This window comes from Crinia signifera, chromosome 3 (assembly GCF_055691185.1).
Source record: "Crinia signifera chromosome 3, ASM5569118v1, whole genome shotgun sequence".
NCBI classification, from domain to species: domain Eukaryota; kingdom Metazoa; phylum Chordata; class Amphibia; order Anura; family Myobatrachidae; genus Crinia; species Crinia signifera.
Genome location: NC_139219.1, coordinates 223350815 through 223364526, shown reverse-complemented (window position 1 = coordinate 223364526; position 13712 = coordinate 223350815). Strand labels below are relative to the sequence as shown.

The 13712-nt window shown below is 43.4% G+C and overlaps 1 long non-coding RNA gene across 2 annotated transcripts in view; it reads right to left on the bottom strand.

The window, feature by feature from the left end:
- Nucleotides 1-9701, bottom strand: part of LOC146064253 (uncharacterized) — a 51792-nt gene extending 42091 nt beyond the window's left edge. Inside the window, exons 1-2 of one of the 2 annotated variants that reach the window (XR_014471776.1) lie at nucleotides 9221-9701; nucleotides 7119-7203 (exon numbers count right to left, since the gene is read on the bottom strand). This is a non-coding gene — a long non-coding RNA (uncharacterized LOC146064253). Of the gene's footprint in view, nucleotides 1-7118; nucleotides 7756-9220 lie in introns of those variants that run through there. The other variant, XR_014471775.1, reaches the window with a different exon arrangement.
- Nucleotides 9702-13712: the final 4011 nt, after the last annotated feature.

Sequence of the window (13712 nt, the reverse complement as noted above, 5' to 3'; positions counted from 1 at the left end):
AGATACAGCTCATATTGTGAGATGTTTATATGATACCATACCTCCCAACTGTCACGATTTTAGAGGGACAGTCCCGATTTTCGGGTCCTGTCCCGCTGTCCCACCCGCGGCAGGCATTGTCCCGCTGCGGGGGGTGGCAGTTGGGAGACCCCCAATCTAGTAGAATAGACGCTGTGCGCATGCGCACGGAGTCTATTCTCGTATGAAAATGAGGTCGCGGCTAATTAGCATAAGCCGCGCCCTCATTTGCATATGCCCCGCCCCTTTTCGGACGAAAGTTGGGAGGTATGTGATACTGTAGACTATCTATAAAGGAATTGGATACTCAATTATGGTCATGTTGAGTTGTTTGCAATGCTGATATGTACAGAGGGGATGCAGTTAAAATCCCGGCGGTCGGGATCCCGGCATTCAGAATCCCGACGCCGGAATCCCGACCGCCGAAATACCGACACATTCTCCCTCCTGGGGTGTCCACGACACCCCTGGAGGGAGAATAAATTAGTGTGCCGAGCGTAGCGAGGCACCGGGCCCGCTGCGTGAATCCGTACAGAGTTCAGTGATTAATGTCATGGTTGCGCCGTGCACGCATTATGAGCACTATTGGCAATGGTCACAGAGTGGATTTGTGGGAAATGGCAGTACTCACTCAGGCATGCCAAAAAAGTTTTTGGGGTGTCGCAGCCTGCATCTGGGATCTCATACACATTGGCCCTTATTCTGGTTTACTCGCAAAGGCAAATTCCTTCTCAAATGGACAAAACCATGTGCACTGCAGGTGGGGCAGATGTAACATGTGCAGAGAGATTTAGATTTGGGTGAGTTGTTTTGTTTCTGTGCAGGGTAAATACTGACTGCTTTATTTTTACACTGCAATATAGATCTCACTTTGAAGTAAAACCCCACCCAAATCTAAGTCTCTCTACACATGCTACATCTGCCCCACCTGCAGTGCACATGGTTTTGTCCATTTCAGAAGGAATTTGCCTTTGTGAGTGAACCAGAATAAGCAAAAACATTTTATCCTTTTTACAGGCGGAAGACATGTTTCAGCTCTAACAACTCTTTATTTACAAAGAATTAAAAAAACTGGAAATTACATTACTTTTCTAATTTTTCTTTATTATTAATAACAGTACAATCAGTTAGGTGCAGGATAACTGCCATGGGAAAGTTCCCACAATTGGCACAAAGGGCCTTATTTAGATCTGAGCTCAGTACAAATTTGTGTGGAAAATGGGCAAAACCATGTGCACTGCAGGTGGGGCAGATGTAACATGTATAGAGAGAGATAAATTTGGGTGAGGTGTGTTGAAATCTAACTCTATCTATACATGTTACATCTGCCCCACCTGCAGTGCACATGGTTTTGCCCAGTTTCCAAACAAATTTGTACTGACCTCAAATCTGAATAAGGCCCAAAGTGTTCAATAGACGAATGTGTAGATTGTTCAGATGGACATATTATATTGTATATGAAGACAGTTGAGTGTTCCCTAAAAAAAAAAAAAAACACTTCTGTCATTCACGTAGTTGTAGAATGGCAGGAAGCTTTAACAACATGATTAATTCATTCTGGTTGACGTTGTACAGAAGAGTGAAACACCCTACAGTGCACTTCACGTTACTTTTTGGCACTAGATAGTCAGTAATTAAGACTTTTATGTAACATTTACATACCTAGATGTATAATGACGCATGAAATAGGGCCTTAACACCAACAAATACTAAAGGCATCGCCAGGTCAGATGTTTCAGGTATTCTCAAGCTGTTTGGTATACTGAGAAGAAACAGTAGCTCTTATTGTGTGACTACAGAACGTCACCACACTGTAGAGTCACCTGAGCCTCCGTAAGGTACAGATGAAGCTCTTAATGCTATGTAGACAACAGTGGAAACCATAGTTCTCAGGCATAACCTCCCTATTGTATTCTTTCTTCATTGCTCCAATGCAGTTTGGATAACTTATTTTAATATAAATCTTCTGCTATTTCCTGACATATTTTGATTATAGGTTCTACAATTACTGGTTTGAACATATACAGAAATACAGAAATACAGTGTGGGTGGAGGTCTAAGTTATAAATACTGCATAAGAAAAATTATCACAATGTGTGACCAGCACTTGCTAAAATAGTAATATCTGGTCAAGGTGAAGACTATAATGTATTAAATAATATAACAGACCTGATGAGTTACAGAGAAAGCAGACATGGTGTGTACTACCAGTGACAGAATGTAATACAAGCACATGACAAGTATAGCGTAGGGGAACTGATAAATGATCCTCATCACATTGGTAGTGCTGTGCAGAACATGAGGTCATCTTCATACATCTATCAAAGGTGGTCGTCAGTAGGCATGTGCTAGAAATGAAATCATTTTTTGGATGTCTCCATAAATCCTTAACACGTGAAACTAGACCTTGCTCCATCTCCAACTGCTGAAAAGATGAATCCGCATGCATTTCCTTCTTGGGAATGCCACAAAATCTATCAATGCAGAAGTCATGTCCATACTTTCTAAGCCAGAAAGCTGTGGAAAGTGTAGCTGTAAGTACAGTACTACGGTACAGAACACAGGACTTGATTGTACAGTATAAGCCACCTGTCAGGGCAGTGTTGGCAAAGTTTGACATCCCATTTAGAACGAAAAAGATTCATGGCATACATTTGTATGTAATATCTCCGGGAACAGAATAGAGGAGAGGGTTCACATACATTTACAGTATACTGAGGGCAACTTTAATTCATTAAATAAGGAGACAGATATCATTGATAAAGTTATTATATATAAGTGGCCACATAAAATAAAAAATGTTGCCCCCTGATATTATATTATATATATATATAATATTATTCTCTTAAAATGACATAAATTTTCCTACATAAAATATTAATATCATAATATTTACCCCATAAGAGAATTATCAATGTTACATGACGCGTTTCCTTATTCAATTCATAATCATTTTAAGTGTATTGTGATTCCTCTCCTGAAAGGCCAGATAGAGGTGGTGGTTTTATGGCTGTTTTGGTCATATCCCCCCCCCCAAAAAAACAACAACACGAGCGGATTAAAACATTAATAAATAATATTGATACAAATAAAACTGGTGCTATTGTAACACAGATGATCATAGACAATGGTTTGCAAAACACCCTCAAAACACCCTCAAAACAGCTGACCAGTAACTTTAATGCTTTAGCGATTCAATCTGGAAGTGGAGACACTTTGGTGGAAATTCTATCTAGAACTCCCATCTATTAAGATGGGAGTACTATTTCACATACTATCTATTATCTTCTAAAGGGTTCTAAATAATAAGAAGTCGATTCTGATTGGTTGCCCAAAGCAACATCCCATGGGAAATAGAAATCCCATCTTAGTAAATTTCCCTCTTAGATATTGCCCATTTATATTTCCTAAAATACAATTTAAAAATTATACCCAGAACCTGATTGGATAAGTTGAGCAATTCTACCACTTTTCTGTTTTAGAAGCTTTAGTAGATATCTCCTCTATATTTGAAACTGCTTTTTACATGACATTATGGGGGATATTTACCAAAATGGATTCGTAGAAAAAAGGTGTATTCGTAGGGAGAAATACACCTTTTTTTTACAAATTTGTATTTTCGGGATTTACAATCCCAAAAATACAACAATTCGTAGTCCTAAAGATGGAACATTCGTATTTGTATTTACAAATACGAATGTCCTACTCGATAGGATACGACAGAAATCACCATTAAAAAGAATAGTGATTCCTGATTTACTAAGCAGCCGTACTGACAATACGGCTGCTAAGTGGTGTAAAACACCCACGCAAATACGACAGGAAAATAGAACACCATTTTCCTGTTCTATTTGCGTTTTAGCCTGCACGGATCAGTCATCTCCGTGTAGGCTTCAGTGTAAAAAAATAGAAAAATTAAATAAATTAAAAAAAAAACGGTGTGGGGTCCCCCACACAGCCGAAACCAGCACCAGGCTGAAGGAGCCAGGGCCGGTAATTAAAAATCAGGGAACCCGACAAATAGGGGATCCCCGATTTTTAACAACCAGCCCCAGGCTCCAGGTCCGGGGCTGGTTCCCAAAATACGGGGGACAAAATGACTAGGGGTCCCCCGTATTTCAAGAACCAGTCCCAGGCACAACCAGCCAGCAGGGTAATGCCACAGCCGGGGGGAGACTTTTTATACAAGTCCCCCTGGCCAAAGCATTCAGCCCTACCGACCAGTCAGCCTGGCCAGGGGCCCTGGGGGAGTGGGGACTCCCCCAATGAAGGGGTCCCCCCCCTCCAGGACTTACCTGACCAGGCTGAAGCCTGGTACTGTCCCCGATGCCCCTGGGCGGTGGGCATCGGGCTGATAAATGGTGTAAAAATAAGGATAAACTATTGTTTTTTACTGTGGCACTACAAGTGCCAGCAAGCTGGGACTTGGAGAACCACAAGTCCCAGCCTGCTGGGCATTAAAGGGCCCGCTGGCACTTGTAGTTCCACAGTTAAAAAAATAGTGCACAAAACACACTGACACACTTTTAAAATAAAACTTTAATGCATACATTACACACATACTAATACTTACCTATCTTCTTTCCGTAGGTATCCCTGGTCCTGATGTCCTCCGGTCCTGTGTCGGCGTTCCTCTTCATGTCGACGTCCTTCTTGAAGTCGACGTCCCTGTCGGCGATGGCGTCCGGTGTCCGGGTCCGACGAAATCCATGGAGGAAGCTGTGGAAGGAAACCATACTCACCTGTCCCAGCGCGACGTAGTCCAGGTAAGGGTCTTGGCAAAAAAACAAACCGACACCCCGAAACCAGACCGGACTGAGGGAGCAGCACGGTGTTTGTTTACATCGTGCGGCTCCGCCTCCCGAATGCCGCTATTGGCCGCCTTGCGGCCTAGCGGCTCCTGATTGGCCGCTAGGCCGCAAGGCGGCCAATAGCAGCATTCGGGAGGCGGAGCCGCACAATGTAAACACCGTGCGTCTCTCTGTCCGGCTGGATTCGGGTGTTCGGTTTGTTTTTTTGCCAAGACCCTTACCTGGACTACGTCGCGCTGGGACAGGTGAGTATGGTTTCCTTCCACAGCTTCCTCCATGGATTTCGTCGGACCCGGACACCGGACGCCATCGCCGACAGGGACGTCGACTTCAAGAAGGACGTCGACATGAAGAGGAACGCCGACACAGGACCGGAGGACATCAGAACCAGGGATACCTACGGGAAGAAGATAGGTAAGTATTAGTATGTGTGTAATGTATGTATTAAAGTTTTATTTTAAAAGTGTGTCAGTGTGTTTTGTGCACTATTTTTTTAACTGTGGAACTACAAGTGCCAGCGGGCCCTTTAATGCCCAGCAGGCTGGGACTTGTGGTTCTCCAAGTCCCAGCTTGCTGGGGAGGCTTGCTGGCACTTGTAGTGCCACAGTAAAAAACTATAGTTTATCCTTATTTTTACACCATTTATCAGCCCGATGCCCACCGCCCAGGGGCATCGGGGACAGTACCAGGCTTCAGCCTGGTCAGGTAAGTCCTGGAGGGGGGGGACCCCTTCATTGGGGGGGTCCCCACTCCCCCAGGGCCCCTGGCCAGGCTGACCGGTCGGTAGGGTTAATGCTTTGGCCGGGGGGACTTGTATAAAAAGTCTCCCCCCGGCTGTGGCATTACCCTGCTGGCTGGTTGTGCCTGGGACTGGTTCTTGAAATACGGGGGACCCCTAGTCATTTTGTCCCCTGTATTTTGGGAACCAGCCCCGGACCTGGAGCCTGGGGCTGGTTGTTAAAAATCGGGGAACCCCTATTTGTCGGGTTCCCTGATTTTTAATTACCGGCTCCAGGCTCCTTCAGCCTGGTGCTGGTTTCGGCTGTGTGGGGGGACCCCACGCCGTTTTTTTTTAAAATTTATTTATTTTTCTATTTTTTTTAACACCTTGCAGCCTGCACGTATCTGACTGATCCGTGCAGACTGCTAGAAATAATTCGTATTAGCAGCCGTATATACGGCCGCTAATACGAATTCCTACAACATCGGAGGGTTACAAAGCAGTCGTATATGACTGCTTTGTAACTGACCCTCCGGAACACGAGTTTGCATACGACTAAAACAGTCGTATGCAACCGTAGGGGAAAAAACAATACGAAAAACTAGGTTTTTCATATTGGTAAATTTCCCCCTATGTGGCAGTGTGATTGAACCATATATGAAGCAAACATCCACTTTTAATATGCAGTTTTGAAATAGCCCACAAGTTGCGAAACTACTTTGTCATTATCATGTACATTTTTCGGTACTTGTTTCCAGGCACAGCGCCTATCGCATTGTATACCACAAGCCTTACAATGGTATGCGATGCGATGTTACGCGATGGCACCTGATGTTATACAATTTTAAATCGTATACCATTGCATTGTATGCCATTGTATGCCATATACAATGGTATATGATTTAAAATTGTATAAGCACCCTAATGGGTGTTTTTAATGTTAAATGGCCCCCCTATAAGATTATTAATTGTATATGCACTTTAATGGATGCTTACAATGTTAAAAGCACCCCCATGCCACCCCCAGTATCAACGCCAACCCAAAGCGTGGCGGCGGTACGCTTCCTCCGACCTTTTCATACCCCCACTATCCACGTCGTCGTGGAGTTGATTTTAGATAGTGTGGCGAGTGTAGCATGCCACCGAGCCCCACGAGGGGATGCGGAATATATGTAAAGTAATACGCGTCCCCTCGCGGGGCTCGCCACACTATCTAAAAACAACTCCACGCCCACGTGGATAGTGGGGGTATGAAAAGGTCAGAGTATGCGTACCGCTGCCCCTTGCCATGCTTTGGGTTGGCGTTCATAGTGGGGGTGGCGTGGGGGTGCATTTAATATTATAAGCACCCATTAGGGTGCTTATACAATTAAAAATCGTATAGGGGGGGCCAAAATCGCATAGCATGCGAGGCGATACAATGCATAAGATGCCATACGATTGAAAATCGTGGGCGCCGTGCTAGGAAACAAGTACCCATTTTTCTTCGTACTACAGAATATAAATACATTTCCGCTTTTCCAACTTACCTAATCCGCCATGACAAAACATACAAGGATTCTACTCACTGTGACCAAACAAAGAAGACTACGACAGTCCAACCGCATGTTCAGACAAAGATTAATGAGCTTCACCAGCATATTGTTACCACGTCTGCCATTGGGACAGAAAAACAGAGGTAGTCTTATTACTTTTCAATTAGCAAGTGTGTGTTTGTGTAGATAGATAGATAGATAGATAGATAGATAGATAGATAGATAGATAGATAGATAGATAGATAGATAGATATGCTGTATTGGAACAACATACTGTATAGACTGGATCCTCTAGTATAGGGCTGGCTAAACTGGTCCTCCATATCTATCAACGGTCAACGTTTTCCAAATCACTTAGCTGGTGCAGAGCTGTAGTCATTACTAACTGTCACATTTTCAAACCTGCTGCATAAATTCTTAACTGACACATTTTATAGATGGACAGGTTGCCTGAAAAACATGAAAAGTTGGTAAATCTTGCGGACAGGTTTGGACACCCGCACTCTAGTGTATACCAACAACTTAAGCATGGGCTCTATATGAGAGAAGGAGGCCCATCTGCAGCCTCCTCTGGCCGGACCACCTCCATTCTGAAGGGACATAGATACATTATAATCTCACTGTATTCTTAAGGGGCAAACACACAGGGTGATTTTAAGATGTTTTCTAAGCAATCTGACTAGATTGTTTAGAAATTAAGGGGGAAATTTACTAATATGAAAAACCTAGTTTTTCGTATTAGTATTTTCCCTACGACTGCATACGACTGTTTCAGTCGTATGCAAAGTCGTGTTTCGGAGAGGAATGTACAAAGCAGTCATATACGACTGCTTTGTAACCCTCCGATGGTGTAACCATTCGTATTAGCTGGCCGTATATACGGCCGCTAATACGAATTAGTAGAGGCAGTCTGCACGGATCAGTCAGATCCGTGCAGGCTGCAAGGTGTAAAAAAAATAGAAACTTAAATAAATTTAAAAAAAATCGGCGTGGGGTCCCCACCCCACAGCTGTAACCAGCACCAGGCTGAAAGAGCCGGGGCCGGTAATTAAAAATCAGGGAACCCGACAAATAGGGGTTCCCCGATTTTTAACAACCAGCCCCAGGCTCCAGGTCCGGGGCTGGTTCCCAAAATACGGCTTCAATGCTCAGCATGCAGGCTAGGAGAAATGTCCCCGTATGTACAGGGCGTAACTTCGAACTAACTAAATTGTGCATTGAATGCAGCATAGGGCTACATTGTGGTATGGGTCTAGTGGATTATAGATAAATGCTTCTCTCCTTGTAGTATTAATGGACCGTATCCAGTTGACAGATAGATGATGTCTAGATGGACAATGACTTAGTCGACCATGACTAAACACCTAAAAATTGTATACATTGACAGAAGGTTGACCCAGGCAAAAGGTCAACATGAACATGGTCGACACTTACAACGCTTCATGATAATTTTTTTTAAAGCGACTTGTTTATACTGTACCATTCCAATGGACAAAAAAAGGAGAATAAAGTATTGCCCAGAGCATGGTGAGCACAGTGAGTCATACGCAGGGACGCAGTACACTTATACGGTGTCTATGTAAACCTATGTCAACATATACACCAAAAAACTATGAAAAACTCATGTCCACCTTTTCACCGTCTACCACGTTCCTGTCGTCCTTTTGCTTGTGTTGATTTTCTGTTATTGTTGATGATAATATTACTGTTGTTCTAGATTGTTTACTATTTTAAAGCGTCTAAGTAGTCACGGAGAACCATTTGTGGTCATCCAAGCCGATCTAGACATTGCTGATCTTCTGTACCAGTGGTTCTCAACCTCAGTCCTCAAGTACCCCAAACAGTGTACGTTTATTAGGTCACCCAGCAGGTGCACTCATTATTCACTGACACATTCAAAATATCACAGGTGGAGCTAATTATTTCACCTGTAATTCTGTGTGGAGACCGGCAAAACGTGAACTGTATCGGTACTTGAGGACCGAGGTTGAGGACCACTGTTCTATACCATAACGCAATGGACAATTAAGGTTTCCTAATATTTGAGCTCTCTCATGCAGAGCATTTTGAAATGCTGTGATTCTGCAACACTAGTAGGTAAGATTCCACAATATGAAGCGTAAAATCAAACCTACCGTACTTGGTTGGCCAGTAATGACTTTGTTTAAGTGTTGGTTTCATGCTGTCAAATATGGTAATCTGTGATGGTACACTGCGCACCTGCACAAACACAAATTACCAGAACATAAAACATTGAGGGAAATACAGTATACTGGCCATTGGTCAGGACCAGATTAAGGTCGGTGGGGCCCCTGTACAACAAACTTGTGGAGGCCCCTATAAATAAAAGTGATATAATAGCGGCCATAGTAAATAAAGTATAATTTATCAATCAGCATTGTGTTAAATTCCTTTACAAAATGTACCCATATGTTCCAAATATTTTGCATAATATAAAGAAAACACAATAAATCGGCGCACTGTCCCCACACCTGCAGCACAGCAGCCAGACACTGTGCTATGTAGGTTCATATACTATAAAGTATATTATACATTTATTATTAATAGTAAAACAAAACTTTGGGCCTTATTCTGGTTGTTGCGGACGGAGCCGAATATGCGGGCAGGACCGTGCGTCCTAAACCCCGCCTTTCGTACGGATCGCTCACTCCGTCCGAATGCGGTTAGCCGTTGACCGCACGGAGCACGAGTGGATTTCTCACGGATACACCTCCTCCATCTCTTGGAACCTCCCCCATCATTCGATGGTCGCAGCTCCCGCAACCTCAGACCACACGGGCATTTCTCCGTGCAAAAGCAGGGATCTGGGCGGGCAGCTGACATCCGGCGATGTCATATGTCCGCCCCCTACACGTGCGTCACGGCCGCATTACCATACGTACGCCCAGCGTTTTCATGGGAATGCCCATGAAACGCGGGGTGTAAACATATGGTAATGAGCCCAAACAGCCCTTCACACCCCTCTCCACCCCCTGTTCGTAGTGTACACATTTCATGCGGAATTTAGACGTGCGTTCCGTTCGCACATGCGCAGAGACGCCTCTGCACATGCGCAGCCACAAAACATCGGCGGCACGAACGCACGCGGACATTACCGCACCAACCAGAATAAGGGCCTTTGTTATGTTATGGAGTGTTACAAATACTGAATTTGGAATTACCATATATACTCGAGTATAAGCCTACTTTTTCAGAACATTTTTTATCCTGAAAAAGCCCCCCTCGGCTTATACTCGAGTGAGGGTACCGCTTGAGTCAATAAGCTTTCACAGTTTTTTGTTGTAAAATTATGTGCCTCGGCTTATATTCGGGTCGACTTATACTTGAGTATATACGGTACTACTGTTGATGGTCTATTTCTGACCATTATTATAAAAACCAAAAGATAAAGCCAAATGGTCCTTCATAACATACTTGCCAGGGTGTTATATTTGGGTCTGTCCCATAATCCTTTTGCCAAACTAATACCCCTTTCATACCGGCCACCTGGCAATTACCCGCCATTTTTGAGTGCCGGATCATTTTGCCGGGTGCAGCCTGATCCCGAATCACACCACCCACAAATTACCGGGTTAAAACTTTTCAATCCGGGAATTTGCTGAAAAACCCTGGGTTTTTCTTTGGTGTGAAGAGTCAACACGGGTCTTAAATCCCAGCTCATCGGCCATGGTCAAGAGTAGGGTCGGAGTGCTGAGATTTAAGACCTGTGATGACCCTTTTACACCAAATAAAAACCCGGGTTTTTCAGCAAATTCCCGGGTTGAAAAGCTTCAACCCGGTAATTTGCTTTTGGTGTGAAATGGGTATAAGAAAATAACTGGCTGTCATGGCTGTAGTATATTCTGTTTTACAATTCTAATAGCAACTTCTTCACATTGAAGCATCAGTTGCAGGCGGCTTATTTAAAGTGTATGATGTAGGATTTGGGATTTATGTTTATTTATGCAAAATGTAAAGTAAAAAAAAAAAAAAAACAATAGCGCAGCTTTAGAAGGGGTATGAATTGAAAGGTCTACAGTGTCTAGGTAGACAGTCAATAGGTCGACACCAAAAGGTCAACATGCAATAGGTTGACACAGGTAAAGGTTGACATGCGTTATGTCGACAAAGAAAAACAGATGAAATGCAATAGGTCGACAGGGAAAATGTCAACACAAGCAAATGGCTGACATGGAAAATGTCGACACAGGAAAAAGTCGACGTGAGTTTTCCACTATTTTGTGATCATATCGCATGCTATGCTTTGGGTTTTATCATTTCCAATTGGAATGCACGTGGATCGTCATATCAACCTTTTGTGTCAATTTTTTCTCACGCTTTAAATATGTATATAGCAAACACTAAAAGTCATTGTCTATATGTAACATACTGAGAAGTCTTCAAAATCAAGCAGTGTTGAATTCCTTGGGGCAAAATCAAATGCAAGAACTATGGCCCTTATTCAGAATTTGGGTGGGGTGTGTTGAAACTGAAATCTATATTGCAGTGTAAAAATAATGCAGCCAGTATTTTCCCTGCACAGAAACAAAATAACTCACACAAATCTAACTCTCTCTGCACATGTTACATCTGCCCCACCTGCAGTGCACATGGTTTTGTCCATTTTCCAAACAAATTTCTACTGCGATCAGATCTGAATAAGGGCCTATATCCTGATTTCTGATCAAACAGCAGAGAATGCATTACCGGGAAGATATAAATCACTTATCAGTCAGTTAAATTACAAAACCTTCTGTAATTACAGATATCCTACACAGTACTTTCCAAAATGTTACAGGCTGGAGGACTTGTGTCCTTTTGCCATTGGAATTAAGCAGTACTAATGGAACATTTTTAAGTATCTAAATATTATGCATGCACAAGCATGAACATAAGGTTAATGAATACTCTATTAAAAGGCATTTCATTTCATTGAGAGCCTGTCTTCCAAGAATTTTAAAAAGCTTGCAGTAAACATAGCCAAGGATATCACTCAACAAATTGATATCATAGATGTATTAGGGTTACTATATCGGGATGAAACTTTACCCTAATGACTTTATCCTGTAATCCAGAAAAATTAATAGATCAACAGATCTTGACAGTAAAGAGCAGTGTAAGCATTTTACTTATGATCTCATCACTCTTCTTTACTGATTTAATGCCCCATTTTTAATTAAAGTGTTGTCTTTTAGAAGTCCAGTTAGTTAACACATTATACCTATAAATATATATTTTTGTCATGAAAAAATGAGTAAAATCATCACATTAGGCAATAAATCTCAAGATAAATGATTTCGCACATTTACCATGATGTCAGTGGAATGAGGTTACTTCTATTATGTGTACAATTTGCATGATTCAGACTCGCTGCCCACCACCCAAATCCCCTCGGTAACATGCAAGGGGATGAGTTCGCTAACATATCCCCTCGTGTACGCCCGATTTCAGGAGAAATCATTTGATGGTCGTTGACCATCGAATGATTTCTTCTGCCTTTGGTAATAAAAGTCTTAACTGACTTTAATTACAGCCAGGGCTGCCATCAGAAATTTTGGGGCTTGGGACTGTCAAAATAGGTAGCCCCCCAAAGATAAGATAAGATAACACACGCTGCAGTTTGTTCAGATAGACTCCCCCCCCCCCCCCCCCCCCACCACTCTCCTGTAATATATTTCAATAATCATTCTATTCACTTTTACAACAGGTGGCAACACGCCGATCCCAGGCAGGTTGCACGGCTCCTCAATCCCTCATAATATCGCCAGTGCCAGCTCCTTTTCCTCCATTTGGTGTGCGGCATGATGTCATCACGTCGCAATGTGAAGGCTTCCTGTGGGGGGCTCCAGCTGTCATTCTGCCCACTGCCCGCCCATGACTTTGAAGCAGGCAGCAGGCGCTGAATCACTAATGAAGGTGGTCAGAGCCGGGCTCTGGCCAGGGGCTGCTGTGCTGTGTTGTTGCGGCGGGCTGGAGACGAACTACGGCCCACCGCTTGAGGGGGATGACAGCCACCAACAAGATTACCCGCAGTGGCGGCTGTGTAGTGAAGAGGGGTGCTGCAGGGATAGAGCAGCCTGGACCCTACACTCTCTCAGAGTGGCCAGGCCCGGAAAAATTGTCCCCATACCACCCCTGATGGTGGCCCTGATTACAGCTGATGTCCTCCGAAAAGGGGCCAGTGCTGAGTCATGTGATGTCAGCTGCCCGCCCCACGCAGGCATTGGCCCACCTGCATTCCCAGGGGAAGTTGTATTGGTGATTGTCTCAGCTTTAAAAGCCATAAGGTATTTGGCAGTTGAGTTCTAAACCAGAAAACAAGCTAGCTATAATGGGGCAGATGTATTAAGCCTTAACAAGAGATAAATGCAAGGGTGATAAAGAGAGATAAACGTCCAGCCAATCACATTCTAACTGCCATGTTAGAGGCTGTGTTTGAAAAAAGTCAGTAAGGAGCAGATTGGCTGGATGTTTATCTCTCTTTATCACCCTCGCATTTATCTCTTGTTAAGGCTTAATACATCTGCCCCAGTATGCCAGCTGTTGCCAGGTTCTTTAAGAGACTGGTTGTTAGAGTAGGACTTGCAGTGAAATGGGGATCTCTTTGCAATGGGCTGCCAGCTTAAA